This window comes from Mandrillus leucophaeus, unplaced genomic scaffold (genome assembly GCF_000951045.1).
Source record: "Mandrillus leucophaeus isolate KB7577 unplaced genomic scaffold, Mleu.le_1.0 Scaffold1095, whole genome shotgun sequence".
NCBI lineage: Eukaryota > Metazoa > Chordata > Mammalia > Primates > Cercopithecidae > Mandrillus > Mandrillus leucophaeus.
Genome location: NW_012099154.1, coordinates 536898 through 554202, shown reverse-complemented (window position 1 = coordinate 554202; position 17305 = coordinate 536898). Strand labels below are relative to the sequence as shown.

General features: G+C 49.8%; 1 pseudogene across 1 annotated transcript in view; it reads left to right on the top strand.

The window, feature by feature from the left end:
* Positions 1 to 1440: 1440 nt before the first annotated feature.
* Positions 1441 to 17305, top strand: part of LOC105546329 — a 48435-nt pseudogene continuing 32570 nt past the window's right edge. Inside the window, exons 1-6 of the transcript XR_001007076.1 lie at positions 1441 to 1484; positions 11836 to 12055; positions 13875 to 14056; positions 14204 to 14298; positions 14379 to 14500; positions 15824 to 15904. The product of XR_001007076.1 is annotated as an olfactory guanylyl cyclase GC-D-like (transcript). The remainder of the gene's footprint in view (positions 1485 to 11835; positions 12056 to 13874; positions 14057 to 14203; positions 14299 to 14378; positions 14501 to 15823; positions 15905 to 17305) is intronic.

The following is a 17305-nucleotide window of genomic DNA, read 5'->3' as shown; positions in this document are numbered from 1 at the left end:
ACTATATTCCAGGGCCATATACAAGTGCCACTTATGTCATGTGATTCTTATTACCTATGTAAGAAAAAAGTTTGGAAATGCTTTCCTGGAAAAAGAAAAGTTGAGGAAATGGTTGACATTATTTTTATTTTTATTTATTTACTTATTTATTTATTTATTTTTGAGAAGGAGTCTTGCTCTGTCACCCAGGTTGGAGTGTAGTGGCACGATCTTGGCTCACCATAAGCTCTGCCTCCTGGGTTCATGCCATTCTCCTGCCTCAGCCTCCTGAGTAGCTGGGACTACAGGCGCACGCCACTACACCTGGCTAATTTTTTTGTATTTTTAGTAAAGACAGGGTTTCACTGTGTTAGCCAGGATGATCTCGATCTCCTGACCTCGTGATCCACCCACCTCAGCCTCCCAAAGTGCTGGGATTACAGGCATGAGCCACCGCACCCGGCTTTTAATTTTAATTTTTGTTTTTTTGAGATGGAGTCTTGCTCTGTCACCCAGGCTGGAATGCAGTGGCGTGATCTTGGCTCACTGCAACCTCTGCCTCCCGGGTTCAAGCCATTCTCCTGCCTCAGCCTCCTGAGTAGCCAGGATTACAGGCACCCACCACCACACCTGGCTAATTTTTGTATTTTTAGTAGAGACGGGGTTTCACCACATTGGCCAGGCTGGTCTCGAACTCCTGACCTCAGGTGATTTGTCTGCCTCAGCCTCCCAAAGTGCTGGGATTACAGGCAGGAGCCACCGCGCCCGGCTGACATTATGTTAATTAAAAAGCAGAACATAGTGGGGTTGAAGGTATGAATTTTGGAGTTAGAGTGCCTGGCTCTAAATTCCAGCTCTGCCACTTCAGAGCTATCTGATTTTTGGCAAATAATAACCACTCTGCCTTGGTTCTCTCATCCACAAAATAGGGTTAATAATTCAACATATGATTATTGCATATCTAATATATGCCGGGCAGAGTCTTGGGGACCCAGTGATGAGCAAGACAGGGAAGGCCTCTCGTGTTCATAGGAGTGTGGCAACTGAATGACTGCAAAGCACCTGGGACAGTCCTGAATGAGACGTGAATTGGGTTTGCAAAGGCTGTGCGGGTGTGATTTACTTGTGTTGTATGTCTGTTGCTGCTGCCTGACTACCTGGGGCTGACAAGGGGAGTGGGGCAGGCTTGTCCTGTGGGCAAAGAGCGCAGAACAGCGACCAGAGTGTGGAGGTTGGAGTGAGGCCGGTTTCCCAACTCCAAAGACAGAAGCCTGCAGGCCGAGTGCTCCACAGCAGGGAGCAGTGAATGACTCAGCAGTGGACCTGTGCAAGCTTGAGTGAGATACCACAGGAACCTGCTGTCCTGTCTCAGCAGTGGCATAGAGGCCACTTAAAACTCCTTCCTTGGTGAAGGACTTCCATTTTCCTGGGGAACAGATGGAGTGGCCTTTAACACCCTTGATGGACCTTTACTACCCCACCAGCCAGGACAATCCTGTCTCCTGGTAACACTCACCAGAGCAATGGCCCTCTGCCTGTGACTCAGTCTCTGCCAGGACCTAGGAGCTGGTGGCCAGCCTTCCCCCAATTCCTGAGATTTGCCTCCTGGTCCTAGCCATGCCCCGCACTCTACAAGTTGCTCTGGGCAAGCGGCCCCAGCTGATGCTGTATGGCATAGAGACAAAGCTTCCTTGTCAATCCCTGCCCAAATTGTTGATTCATGAGCAAAATCAACAATTGTCAATGTGCTAAGCCTTTAAGTTTGAGGTAGTTTCCCATCATTAGATAACTAGAGCATGACACCATACTCTGCTGCTCTTCCCAGGAATTCGAAGAGATAAGATGCTTCTAGGGTGTATGTCACATGACTTGCACAAGCGATGTCACCTTGTATAAGTTACTCATCTACCTTGAGTCTCAGTTTCCTCATCTGTGAAGTGAAGACAACAATAGTAACATCTCAAAAATGCAGATGAAGCCATGAACTCTCCAGAGCCTCCTGCTACCTGCTCCTTGTCTTTAGGGTAAAATTTAAACTCCCAAGCCTGGTATTTAAGGCCCTTTTTTATTTGGCCCCTGCCAACCCCTCCAGCCTCATTTCCTGCCATGTCCCAGCCTCAGGAAACCAAGCATTTGCTCTTCCTGGCATTCTCCATGACCTTGTGCCTCCAGACACTGGCTAATGCTGGTCCTGCTGCCTGATATGCCTTCTTCTCCTATGCGCCTGGCGAGCGGCTATGGACTAATACCAGAAGTGGCCCTAGGAAGCAGACCCTTCAAACAGGATTCTGGAGTTGGGTTGGTTCTGTATTTGTGCAACACAGGGTTTATCTCCTTGCTGGGAGAAATAGGATGCAAGCAAGTTATTGCTGGTGGGAGCAAGGGCTGAAGTGCAGGTCAGAAGCCAGACCTCGGGCTATGAGGCAGCTGTGGCACTTAGCCCAGTGGCAATGAGACTGCTTATGAACATGGTGGAAGCTCCTGGCTACTTCTTTTGTTTTATTTTGTTTTGTTTCTTAGAATCAGATAAGATAAGCAACCTGGCTGTTTCTCACAGCCATGTGTATATGAAATGTGAAATTTAAAATTATGACCATACAACTGAGAACGTGTGACCATCAGAAGGCTTCCACCACAGCTTGAAGGAGTACCTCATGTCATGTGGGTGCAGGGAAGGAAGCTATAACAGGGCACCAAGTCCAGGATCCAGCTAAAGGCTGCAGTGTGGTAACAGCTCCCTCCTCACAGTCTCTTACACTAAAGGAGGGGCACATATATGTGCTTGACACACATGGAAAGAAAACTTCAAAGTATGCTAGATGGAAACCCACCTTCAGTCATTATAGGAGAAGGTATTGCCTCTTACCAGGTTCCCAGACTGAGCCGTCCACAGACTCAGAGTCCTTGACTGAGGGGAATCTGGGTCCCTTTGAGGAAATTATAGATCACGACTCTTCCTCCAAGGGGGACCTGTGGTATGAACCAAGGTGACTGTTCTCTGAGGAGGGATTCAGGCCATCCAGAAGGTTACTAGAGACTAGGCCAGTGGGCCACTCTTTCCTTAAGAACCAAAATGCCCCGAGGGCCACTGGTAAAGAGTAGCAAGGTCAGGGAACACATGCGATCTTGGCCTGAGACCTTCTAATGGAGGGTCCGGTGGGATCATGCCTGCATTCTGTGGTTGTCTCCCCAGTTTCAGAATGAATGATGGCAGTAGACATATATAACCACTAACAGAATCCCTCGATTTGTTCCCTGGCCTGGGGATTTGGGGTTCCATGGGGGAAAGTGTTGAGCTCCCCACCCAGCTTCCCCTCGCCCAGTGAATACAGCAAAAGCAGTCCCCCTCAGGGAATTGCAGAAATTAGTGTCTGCATCACAGACTTGAGAGAAGCAGGGGTGGTCATTCCTATCACACTCCCATTTCAATTGCACTCTGACTGGTGCAAAGACCAGCTGGGTCCTAGAGAATAATAGTATATTATCACAAACGTATTAATAATTAGTAAGTGATGCCAAGCGAAGCTGCTGTTCCAGCTATCTTTTGGATCAAGTCAGTACAGCCCTTGACACCTGGTATGCAGCCATTAGCCTGGCAAATATTTTCTTTTCCATTCCTATCAGTAAGGAAAAAGAGGTTTGCAGGACAACAGGATGCCTTTATTTATTGTTTTGTTCCCAGAGCTATGTTACGTCTCTAGTTTGCTATCATAATAGAGCTCAAAGGGACCTTGGATCAGCTCAGTATCCCACAGAACATCATGCTGGTTCATTATATTGATGTCATTTTGCTAATTGGATCTGGTGTTTAGGAGGTAGCCAGTATTTTAAATATCCTAGTGATACATGCCAGAGAGAAGGAGGTACACCTTGCAAAAATTCAGGGGGCTGTCATATTGGTGAAGTTCCTAGGGACCCAGTGGAATACCTTTTCTAACGCGAGAAGCAAGTTGTGGCATGCTGTACCAAACATCACATGGAAGGGGACATAGTGCTTGGTAAGCCCGTTTGGATTCTAGAAGCAATGTATTAGGTTGGTGCAAAAGCAATTGTGGTTTTTGCCATACTTTTATGCCACATTTGGGAGTGTTGTCTTGATCTATTTAACAGGTAGCCCAGAAAGCTGCCAGTTTTCAGTAGATCCCAGGGCTGAACAGCAGATTTGTGCAAGTTGCCCTGCCACCGAACCTTATGACCCAACAGACCCCATGGTATCTGTGGCAGACAGAGATGCAACATGGAGCCTCTTCAACTTCCAACAGGAGAATCACAGCATAGACTGCTAGGCTTTGGGCATAAAGCCATATATATTATTTTTTTGTGGACAACTTTCATCCACTTGAAAAGCAGTTCTGACTTGCTCCTACTCCTAGTGGAGACCAACTACGATGATGAATACTGAATGACTGTTCTACCAGAACTGACCACTGAATCAGGGGCTATCTGATTCACTGGATCAGAAGACTGGCCATGCATAGAAGCCTTCTATGTTGCCAAGCAGATGGCCCAGACTGCCATAGTACCGTCTCTTATTTTTTGCCACTTCTCCCTCAACTGATACCTGATACCAAAACCATACATGGCGAGTTTCTCATCAGCAGTTGGTAGAGGAGGAAGAAGTGTGGGTCTGGTTCACAGGTGGATATCACGGTATGCTGGTACCAGCCAGAAATGGATGGCAGCTGCATTACCTCTCCAATCAAGGCTGGTCCTGACATACAAGTGGCAGAAGGAAAGCCTCTTGGGCAGGATTTCAGGGGGGCACAGCTAGTTGTCCATTTTGTGCTGAAGGAGAGAGGGCCAGTGGTACTTATTTACTTTGATTCATGGGCAGTTGACAATGGGCTGTCTGGATGGCCACAGTCTTGCTATAAACAAAATTAGAAATTGGTGTCAATGAGGTATGTGGATAGGCCTCTCAGAGCAGTCACAGGTGTGAAGATACACATGCTTCACATGAATGCCCCACCAGTGGGCATCTATGACAGAAATCCTCAAGATTAGGTGCACAAGATGACTTGTGGCTATCAGTCAGCTTCTTTCCATAGCTCCTCCAGTGGTTACTCAATGGCCATGTGGCTGTGGCAGTCAGAATGGAGACTTGCATTGGTTTGACAACTGTACTCACCAAGGCCCATCTAGTTACTTCCACAGCTGAGTGCCCAACCTGCAGATAGCAGAGGCCACTGCTAAGCCCAAAAATCGGCACCACTTCCTGGGGGGTCAGCCAGTTACTTGGTGACAGTTTGATTATATGAGAGCTCTGCCTTCATAGAAGCAGCAATGCCTTTCTTTCTACTTGTAGAGATAGAAATATAACTGTGTATAGAGTTGCTTTTCTTGCCTACAATGCTTTTGCCAGTACCATCATCCATAGTCTTATAAGAGTGCCCTATGTGTTACTATGTTGTCCTACACAACATTGTCTCTGACCAGGGGAAGCATTTTACTGCAAAGGAACTGAAGCAGTGAGCTCATCTCCTATCACCCAGAAGCATCTGGCTTGACAGAAATGTGGAATGGTCCATCAGGGAATAGCTCAGTTGCCAAATGACCTAGGGGATGGCATCCTGTGCTTCCAAGATGCAGTATATGCCTTATACTAGGGGCCAAGTGGGCCATCTTCCTACAGTCAGAATGGATGGGCTGGGAACCAAGGAACAAAGATAGGAGTGGCCTCTTTCACCATTACCTACAAACTCACCAGAAGAATGTTTCCTGCCTGTGCCCATGGCCTTGGATTCAGTGGTTTGGAGCACCTAGTTCCCAGGGGAGAAACACTCCCTCCAGAGAATGTAGTAATTTTTCCAATGAAATGAAAACTGAAACTATTGCTTGGCCATTTTGGGCTCCTCAGGACTTTGAATCAATGGACAGAGAAGGGAATTACTGCATCAGCCCAAGTAATCAATTCCAATTATCACAAGGAAATATGGTTGTTGCCTCACAATGGGGACAGGCAGGACCATGACTAGAACCCCATATACTAACTGGGGAGCCATTTAATACTCTCTTGTCCAGTCCTGGTCAATGATAAATGGGGAAACCCAATAAAGACCAGACACAGAGGCTTCAGATCCTTCCATCCATACTAACCAATGGCACATCCATTCAGTGTGTTCTTTGCCCACTGAAATTATAACAATTGTGTAGCAATACGAAAAACACTTCCACAAAGTTATAACATGGCATTATTACCCTTCTTTTTTAAATAGCACCTATCACTTTCAAACACCAAAAATACTTCTACTTAGTTATTATGTTTATTATTTGTTTACTAACACACCTTTCCCTATCCCTGCTAGAAAGTAAGCTCTGTGAGGGGGAAAAAATCTTTATTTTTTTGTTTTTTTAGATTTGTTTGTTTGTTGATGTAGCTCAAGCGTTTAGAACAGTGCCTGAAACATGGAAGGGAGCAAGAGGGAAACAACAGGAATTAGAGGTGAGAGGTGGGGTGGAGGGAAGGCTGGCCCCTTGGCAGAACCATGGTGAGGACGCTCAGTAAACATTTGTTGAACGAATAAAGTGACATGAAGAAAGTGAAACACAGTAATTGCTTCACAAGGCTGCTGTAAAGGTTCAATGAGATGGGGTATGCATAACCCCTAGCACAGAGCAGATGCTGAGTGCACCTAGTAAAAGCTAACTTCACCTAAGTAGGAAAAAGCAAGTGGAAGAGGAGGCCTGGAGCCCATGGACTGAGGTCTCTATCTCCACCTAAGTGTCCACCCCAGAAGGGAGTGGCCTCCCTTCTGGCCACTATTTCATTATGTGAAGTGAAATAAGTCCAGCACAGAAAGACAAATATTGCATGTTCTCACTCATATGTGGGAGCTTAAAAAGTGGATCTCATGGAGGTAGAAGGTAGAATGATGGTTACCAGAGGCTGGAAATGGAAGTGGGGAGAAGGGGAATGAAGAGAAATTGGTTAAAAGGTACACAAATACAGCTACATAGAAGGAATAAGTTCTAGTGTTCGATAGTGCAGTAGAGAAATTATAGTTAACAGTAATTTATTATGTATTTCAAAATAGCTAGAGAGAAGAATTGTAATGTTCCCAAAACAAAGAAAAGATAAATGTTTGAGGTGATGGATATTGCAGTTACCCTGACTTGATCATTACACATTGTATCCATGAGCAAAGCCCAGACCTACAGTCAGCCCTGCCACTTACCAGCTCTGTGCCCTTGGTCAAATCACCTAACTTCTCTGGGCCATACTTTATAAGATGAGGCTAATAGTAATGCCTGTCTCCATGGGTTGTGTGAATGGTGCCTAGCACAGGGACTGGCACACGACAGAGGTTCAAATAAAATAAGGGTTTCTTTAGTGCTTGCCCATCCTTCCTCCTGGGAGCCACCCCCAACCAGGTCTGGAGCTGTCCGGAGTGCTGAAGACCTCCCCTCTCTTTCTCCATCCCCCTCTATGTGTCTCTCTTTATTTCATTCCCTCCTTCCTTCCTGCTTGTGGCTCCCCAGAGCACTAGGGTCTGAACAGATCTAATTTTCCAAGTGGCTTCTTCAGGCTCCTGAGAAGGACAGGTAGGGAATGAGCCATGTAGGAGGCTCTTCCCAGGGAGCAGGGTCAGAAAGGGACAGGCAGAGGAGTGGTGATCGTACAAGCTATTGGGGGAAAGGACTCCCTCAGGCCAGAGTCTACTCTGAGAGCTTGACATCTGGGGACCCTGTTGCAGGAACCTTAGGGCCTACCAAAAGGCAACGAGTCAACTCCAATAACGCAGAGTGGCAGGTCGGTCTGTGGGGAGCTTGCTCTGGAAGAAGGTAAGAGGCACCAGGTTGGGGGACAGGAGGATGACCCTTTGCTGCAGGGGCTGCAGGACCCCTGACTATGACAGGAATCCCCCATCCCCCTTCCCCAGGTTCCTGTCGCCTTCCCTATTTTGGTCATTTATCTGTTAGTGCAGCTAAAGGCATCTTCAACTTTTGGGGATTATGGGGCTGTGGAGTTGACTAACTCCAGGAGCTTGGCTCTATGAGCCAAGCACTCTGTGGCTAATCTTTGGGGCCCATCTCCCTGAGTCTAAAAATACAAATGGTCTCTCCCCAGGAGGATGGCACATAAGTCTATTGCGCTCAGAGATGGAGGCACTAGAGGCTCACACACTCTTGGGAGAAGGGTTGGGAGAGGAGACGTGGCCAGCTTTAGAGACAAAAACCATCCGTCTCTGGATTTTTGTAAACATGTAGAACATCAGAGCTGAATGATCTTTGGAAATCTCAATGTCTAAGCCAAGTTCTCCCTGTACAGCTGGGAAAACTGAGGCACAGAAAGGGTTGTAGACTCTGTCCCATAAATCAGCGACAGAACTGGGATTAAAAGCCAGCTCCTGCCTTGACCCAGTGCTGGCCTGCTAAGATCTTCAGCCCTCTGTGAGCCCCTGCAGGCCATCCACTGCAGAGTTCTCAGGATACTGAGCGTGGCCAGCAAGACCTCAGGCCAGGGGAGCCTGCTGCAGCTTTGTGGGACTGAGGGCTACGCACACTCCTTTCTGTGCCTGTCTCCCTGTCTGTACATAGATGAATTGATTTAGATGTTTATATCTCCAAGGATCCTTCAGCTCTGATGTTCCAGGTGTCAATAAAAAGAGGTGATTTTTGTCTTTGACTAGGAGGCAGGAAGCCAAGCTCTGGTTCAAGTTCAGTCCTAAGTTTTGGTGAGACCTTGGACAAGTCACTGTCCCACCCAGAGCCACAGTTTCCTCCTCTGTAAAAGGGAGTAAAAAGCCCTTCTCAGGGCCTCTGGGCATGGCGGTGTGTGCCTGTAGTTTCAGCTACTCAGGAGGCTGAGGCAGGAGAATTGTTTACCCGGGAGGAGAAGATAGCAGTAAGCTGAGATCGCGCCATTGCACTCCAGCCTGGGCAACAAGAGCAAAACTCCATCTCAAGAAGAAAGAAAAGAAAAGAAAGAGAGTGGAATAGAAAAAGAGAAGAATAGAATTGAGCAGAATAAACTAAAATAGATAGGAAGAACAGTAGTAACTATGAGACTGCATTGCAGATAGCAAGGGTAAGTGGTTCTGAGAGATGTCCTTTCAAGGTACTCAAGTTCTATACATTCAGCCTTGTGAGTCTACCAGGGTAAAATGTATTTCTTACTGTGGGGCACAGTCTGCCTGACCCTGGCTGTACTCTGGGAACACGGGGAGGATCAGGCTGGGCTCCAGCCACGAGGAGCCTGAGTGTGGTGGGAGACAGGTGTGTATGTGTATGCCGGGCAAAGGGGAGCCCAGAGGCTGGAGCTGCGGATCTGCTTGGAGACGTGGAGGGCTTCACAGAAGAGGTGACATTGGACAGGGCCTGACCATGAGAAATTGATTTTGGAGTGGAGCTGACAGGGAAAGGCATTCCAGGCAGAGCACACTCCAGCTAGTGCAAAGGCGGGGAGGTAGTGTGGAGGAAGACTGGGAGAACATCAACAGTTTGGCTCTGCATGGCCAGAGCCTGGCAGCAGTGGGTGGGGAGACCCTCAGACTCCTCCTCCACCCCTGCTGCAGGGCACTGAGCTCCAGCCACGGTGCTGGCTCTCAGGAGCCAGGAGGCAGAGGGGTGAGGGGCACACTCTCTGGAGTCAGATTGAGAGGAGTCCCACTGCCGCCCCCTCCACCCCATCCGGCACCCATGTGACCTCAGGCAAGTCACCAGGCCTCTCTGTCCTATGGTTTCTTCATTAACGGCACGAGGCTGATCTACTGCAGACAGCGGGCTCAGGACCGTGCCTTCACACAGCGGCACAGCTTGCAGCCCGCGCTGGCGTTTCCCGTGAGGTGGCTTATTCCCGAGTTGTGTGGAGCAGCTCCCCCGCGTGGCCAAACACAGAACAGCGCTTCCAATCCTTAAGACAAAGGGCGTTTTGGGAAGTTGGCCCAGCAGAGCAGATGGGACAAAGACCTGGCTTCTGTTTCCACTCAGTCCTGGGGGGCCTCTCTTTGAGGACCTCCGGCACTATCTAAGAGATGGAGGGGTGGGCTTGTGGCCCCCACAGTATGGGCCCCCAGAGGCTCAGCTGAAGCCAGGACTCCAGGCTCTGAAGTCCATGTGATGAGGGGTCTTCAGGCTCCAGCAAGGAGACCCTCAGCCTTCCTGGGTTTTCTGCAGAAAGGGAGTGTAGTGGGAACCCAGGCCACGTCCCAAACAAGTGGTGGCCCTTTTGTGGCTGTCATTGCCATGCTGGTCAGGACCCAAGCGGGGAAGACAGAAAAGATGCAAAGGAAGTCCATTGTGGACCCCGACCTTGGCAAGGGCTCTCTTCTGTCCTGGTGCCTGGGGGTGAAATTGGCAGCTTTATTATTCGGGGCTGCTTCTCTTACTAAGGTAAAGATGAATGTATCCGTGTCTACTTAGACCTTAAGGATGCCACTCAGGACCAAGGTTAAGATTACAAGCGGATGATGATAAGCAAAATGCGGTCTATCGTACAGTGAGTATTACACAGTCACGAAAAGGAATGAAGTACTGAGGTATGCTGCAATAAAGACGAACCTGGAAAGCATTACTCTAAGTCAAGGAAGCCAGACACAAGCCAGGCACGGTGGCTCACACCTGTAATGCCAGCACTTTGGGAGGCCCGGGAAGGGGGTGTGGATCACGAGGTCAGGAGTTCGAGACCAGTCTGACCAACATGGTAAAACTCCGTCTCTACTAAAAATACAAAAATTAGCTGGAATACAAAAATTAGCCAGGTGTGGTGGCAGGCGCCTGTAATCCCAGCTGCTCAGGAGGCTGAGGCAGGAGAACCTCTTGAACCCAGGAGGCAGAGGTTGCAGTGAGCTGAGATCGTGCCTCTGCACTCCAGCCTGGGCGACAGAGTGAGACCCTGTCAAAAAAAGAAGCCACGCACAAAGTACCATGTATTATGTACATTTGTATGACATGTCCAGAATAAGCAAATCCTCAGAGACAAAAAGCAGATTCATGGTTGACTGGGGTTGAGGAAGGGAGGAATGGGGAGCAACTGCTAATGGATTTATTTTTGGGGTGATAAAAGTGTTCTATAAGTAAATGGTATTGATGGTTACATAACTTGGTGAATATACTAAAACCACTTAATTGTACATTTTTAAAAGAATGAATTTTATGATATGTGAGTATCTCAATTTAAAATAATTCTTTAGAAAAGAACAAAAAAGGGTTATAAGCTGGGAGCCAACCTGCCTGGGTTCAAATTCTAGCCGTACCACTGTGGTGGTTATGAGTCCTGGGCAACTCCCCAACTGCTCCTCTGGAAAAACAGAGATAATGGTCAACATGCTTCTTAGTGCTGTTGTAACACTGAATGACAAAATGTTTGAGAAGATTCTTTGGGACAACACAGAGAAAGCTGTCAACAGCCAAGTGTGGAGGCTCACACCTGTAATCCCAGCTCTCTTGGAGGCTGAAGTGGAAGGATTGCTTAAACCCAGAAATGTGAGGCTGCCGTGAGACATGATTGCACCACTGCACTCCAGCCTGGGCAACAGAGCAAGACCCTGTCTCAGAAAAAGAAAGAAAGAAAGAAACCATCAATACGTATTAGCAATTGTCAGGGCCAATGGGGTTGGGTACGGCAGGACGCTGGTCAAAATGATTGGGCAGACAGGCCAGGAGGGCCATATTAATACAAATCTATCCTCCATTAAAGGGATATTTTTCATCAGATCAAACTCAGATTTGGTGGCCTTGGCTGTTATTGTTATGGGGCAGATTAAAGGAAAATTCTACCTTTGCTAGACCAGTGGGGGTGGGGGTGGGGTGCCCGGGAGTTCTGAGCAGCTCTCCAGGGCTAGAGAACTGTGGGCTTCAGGGCAGACCACAGTGGCACTGGGCCTGCAAGGGTGACTCTGCCATCTCTGTCCCCAGTTGTGGTGCTTGGATGCACTTGGCAGTGCTAGCGGGCTTGGAGATGACCACCCTGCTGAGCCGTGCCTGGGCTGAGGGCCTGATGGATGGGAGATTGGTCTTCCTGCCCTACGACACGCTGCTCTTCTCCCTGCCTTACTGCAACCACTCCTACCTGTCTCTCAGCACTGGTGGGCCCCTGCGAGAGGCCTATGATGCAATGCTCACCCTTCAGCCTAGAGTCTGGCCCCATAGACAAGGCCTTTGCTGCTGCCTGGCCCGATGGAGAGGCAGCTGCCCACCTGGGGCCAGAGCAGGTGGGTATGCTTCAAGTGCAGACCCCCGTATGCCTTGAGTGTGGGCCCAGGAGCAGGGGTGCATGCGCTCAGGCCCATCTCCACCGTGGGCACATGGCCTCTTTTGGACAAAGCATCTCTCTGCCTAGTCCCTGGGTGTGGTCAATCTCTTTCTCCTTCTTGTGTACGTATATGTATATGTATATGTATATGTATATGTATATGTATATGGCTTTTACCATGAGGTGGCTTTTGTATGTATATGTGTATGTCTGCGGTAGTCCCCCTTATCCAATGGGGACATGTTCCCAGACCCCCAACGGATGCCTGATGCCGTGGATGGTACCAAACTCTATATATGCTGCGTTTCCTATACCCACATACCTATAATAAAGTCTAACTTATAAATTAGGCATGGTAAGACATTAACAACAATAACTAAATAATAAAATAGAACAATTATAACAATATACTGTAATACAAGTTAGTGGATGTTGTCTTTCTGCTTCTTTCAAAATATCTTAGTATTTTGAGACCCTGATTGACTGTGGGTAGCTGAAACCACGGAAAGGGAAATTGCAGATAAGGGGGGACTCCCGCACGTCTCTGTCTGTCTCTGTTCTTCCCCGTATCACTCACCTTTTTGTCCTGCCTTGTCAGTGCTCCTCTGTATCTCTTCTGCTTCTATTTATCTATCTCCAGCCCTCTCAGTCCCTGAAATTCTCATTTCTGGCCCAGCTGCTCTTTCTCTTGCCCGCATTTCTCCTCTCCTGGCTCTGCATCTCTCTAGCAAATGACAGAGATCAGAAGGGGAAAGTGTTGGGAGCGCAGGAGAGTGGGAGAGAGAGGAGGATTTTCTCTAGTCATTGCTGTGAATCTGAAGTGTTAGTGGTGGGGGACACAGCTGCTGGCCTGGCTTGGCTTACAGGACTCAGTGAACTTGGATCTCCTGGGGATGCCCACTTCTTGGTGTTAAGAAGACTGTAGTGCCTGGAGGTGGTGACAGGGATGTGGGTGCTGATGGCCATTCAGACAGTCATCCATCTGACGGATGTGGACTGAGTCCCTCTCATGTGCCACTACGTCTGGTGTCAGGAAGACAGTGGCGAACAAGACAGACCTGGCCTTTAAAGAGTTTCTATTCTGTTAGGGGGAGACAGCAGGCAATAACCAAATAACCAGATAACTAAATTCACATAGTGATAATGCCACCGAGAAAACAGAACAGGATACAGTGATAGAGGAGCGGGATAGAGTAGTGGCCAACAAGAGCTAGATGGGCAGGGAAGCGCACTTGAGGGGTGGCACTTGAGCTGAGCTCCAAATGGTAAGGAAGCAGCTAGATGAGGATCTGGATGAAAAGCAACCAGTCAGGGGAAGCAGCAAGTGCAAAGGGCCTGAGGCAGAGCAAGCTCCAGTTGATGGAGGAAAAGGAAGGAGGGAGTGTGGAGTGGCTGAGGTGTCATGGGTGATGAGACAGGAATTTGAGATGAGCTTGGGGCCTGAGCAAGTGAGGCTTTATGGGCCACAAGGAGTCTGAACTTATTGTAAGTAAAATGGGACTTGTCAAGGCCCTGGCTGCCTCCAGAGAAGATCCGTTTCAGACTTGAGGAAGAAGCCCACGACCCTGGACGTGCTCCACACCCTGCGCTTCAGGCTCCCATCTGTACAGTGAGGGGGTTGGCCAGAACGACTCCCAGGGGCCCTCCAGCTTTGAAAACAGTTCTCCCTGGGGTCTGCATTCCTCTGCATCCCTGAATCCAGACCATCCCTGAGTCTCAGGCGTATCTGGAGGCGGGCAGCCTTCCACCCCCAGCCCTCTCTGGCTGCTGCATGAGGACTCTTGGCAACTTGGGAACGGTGCAACCGGGGACCAGCAGATGCATCAGGCCCAGGGGTTCCAGACCTGAGCCCGAGGCAGAGGGGCTGCATGGAGACAATGTTCAGTGCCCTCCCGGCCCGGCTGGGACTGACAGGGAGACAGAAATGGAAACGGGGAGAGGAAAGGTGACGTCTCTGAGTCAGAGGCCAGACTGATGCTGGGAGGGGCGATGGCATCACTCCCACTGCCCTGCCCCCTCTCTCGCCTCCAGATTGGGCATCCAGCAGCTGCAGCTGGTGTGGGCGCCACCAGATCCTGCTGACAGCCCAGGAGCTCACCTTCATCCATTCGCCCCTGAACAGATGGGTGGGTAGGGCCGGGGCTGAGTTGAGCGGACAGTAGACAGAGGCCCAGTGTGCGCTCCTGATCACACCTGCCCCCTCCAGAGGCTACATGTGAATGACGAATGGGGAATTGTGGCAGATGGTGGGAGCCTGAGATCAGTGGCCCAGGGGTCAGCAAAGAGTCTGCCAGCCCCCAGGAACCCACCAGTGTGGCCCTGTACCAAGCGAGGGCCTCTGCCACCCCCATGCCCAGGCCTAGGCAGTCAGTTTGGGAGAAGCCGAGGGAGCCTCTGTATGGCCTACTTCTGTTACAGACTGAGAAACTGAGGCCCAGATAGGAGCAGTGCCTTTCCTGGGTCACTTGGCAAACTGGCAGCAGGGCTAGGAGTGGGAAGTAGGACCCCAACTCCTGGCCCAGCATGGTTCATGACCGGACCTGAAGGAACAACCAGGTCCCAGGCACTTGGCCCTTGGTGCTGCCGATGCGGTTCACCCCAGGGCCTCTCTTAGGGACCAAGACCAGCCTAGTTCACCCTCCTGTCTGCTTAGGTAAGGTGAGATCCTGGGTCTCCCAGGCCCTGATGTGTAGGGGGCAGCACCCAACCCGGGATAGCCTCAGGCAGAGCCGGGGTCGCCAGCTGGCAGGGAGGCTGGGCGGTCAAAGGTGAGCTCAGCGAGATCTCAGGATGCTGGGGATGCCACCATTTCTCAGGTGCTGTCGTTCTGAAGTTCAACAATTCATGGATGCTACGATTCACCGACACCAAGACTCTCACGGTAGCTGAGCCAGGCTAGGTGTTTCCACAGAAGCAACATGAGCTGCTTGCTCCTTCTTCTCTACCTGTCCCCTGAGGGAATTCCATCTTTTTTTCTTTTCTGCTGCAAGGAGGCTTTCATGGTGTACAAAGAGTGTTTTGTCTGCTTCTCTGAGTTGGCTGACGGGCTGTAGGTGAGGCTGAGAAGGCAAAACCCATCAGTGATGGAAGAGAGAAGGCCAGGGTTATAGCTAGCTTTGGGCCAGGCCAAGGCAAGGGTAGAGCCCCCATCTGAGACCCCTCCTCTCCCACCGGCCCTTCTCTCCTCCCCATGAATCCCTGGGTCACAGAGCTCCCCACCCAAGCAGTTCACAGGGCTAGGGGTGTCATGAGGGCCTGAGGCCTGTAGGGCAAAGCTGATCTGTAGACCAGGGGCCAGCATACTTGACACCCACCATCTCAGTAAGCCCCTGAGATGTGGGTGGGCGCTATCATCCTCACTTTACAGATTTGGAACCTGCAGCTGAGAGAACTGAAGTCACCCACTCCAGGTCACAGAGCTGGAAAGTGATGGTGTCAGGACTGGAACTGGAATCCTTCAGCCAAAGCCCGGCTCCCGGCTCTGCCTGGGTTATAGCAAATGTTTCCACTTACCAGGCTGTGCCTGGCTCAGAACACACAGAAGGAATGCACTGATGGGGAAGAAACTGAGCTGAGAGAGGTAGAGGGGTTTTCCTGAGGTCCCACAGCTGAGGAGCAGCAGCAGCTAACCTCTTGCTCTTCCTTGAATAGGGAGACTGGGTGTGGCTGAAGAAGTGTGAAGTGGGCTGAGACCTGGAACTGCGCCCGAGCTGCCTCAGCCTCCTGAGGAAGGCAGGGCTGTAGAGGGCGCAGAGGGTGGGTGGGGAGCAACGCTGCTCAGGAGACCCTTACTGGTCCAGATTGGTCTCAAAGAGGAAGTTATTCTTGCCATCATGATCCTGCCCATTGCCAGTGCCTCAATCACAGTAATTCACTATTGCTGTCACTGTCCCATGCCAGTATCCTTAAAGCCACATCACCACCCCATAACCCACAGTCCCCATAACCACCAGGGCACAGTGCCCTCCATCAATGCCCTCGCATGACAACTCATCATGAAGGGACCTCATCCTGCAGCCCCCTCCCTCCACCCATCATTTCTTTTATTTGCTGTTTACTGAGCATAACTTACATGCCAGGCACTTATGTGCAGTGTTCTGGGCTTTGGGGATACAGAGTGGAGAAGAGAGACAAAGTCCTCTCCCTCAGGGAGATCCTAAGCACCTGTCATCACTAACCACATAAGCATTTTCACCCCCAAGATCGTCACCATTCTGAGAGGCACTGAGGGACAGAGACAGAGCATGAGACTTGAGTCAGGAAGATCCAGGTGAAATCTTGCCTCCACAGAACTCTTAGCTTCCCTGTAAAATGGAGCTAGTGATAGTCACCTTCTGGGGGATTATGATTGCAGAGAACACATGAAATAACCTAGAACTCTTCCATGCTTTCGATACATGGGGAATTTTATTGATATCTCCAATATCACCACAGTCTGAAATAAAGTTCAGAAGGATTAAGACACTCAAGTTAAGTTAGGCATTTCCCAGTGGGCATCTTGCAATGTATGTGAGTAGATTTTTTTTTTTTTTTTTTTTTTTTTTTTTTTTGAGACAGGATCTTGCTCTTTCGCCCAGGCTGGAGTGCAGTGGCTGGATCTCAGCTCACTGCAACCTCCAGCTCCCAGTCTCAAGCAATCCTCCCACCTCAGCCTCCCAAGTAACTGGGATTATGGGTGTGCACCACCACGCCCAGCTAATTTTTATATTTTTAGTAGAGACAGGGTTTCACCATGTTTGCCAGGCTGGTCTCGAACTCCTGGCTTCAAGGGATCTGCCATTCATCTACCTATTGACTCATTCACCCATTCACCACCCACTCACCAACCACTCATCCACTCACCCATCCATCCATCCACCCATTCATCCACCCACCCATCCACCCATCCATCTATCCACCCACTCACCAACCATGCAACCACCTATCCACAAACCACCCATCCACCTACCCAACAACTCACCGACCCACCAACCGCCCAGCCACCCACTGACCAATCACCCACCAACCCATCCATCCACCCAGCCACCCACCCATTCACTCATCCATCCACCCACCCACCCATCTACCCAGCAGCCCACCAGGTACCCATTTACCCAACCATTCACCCATCACCCATCCACCCATCAACCACTG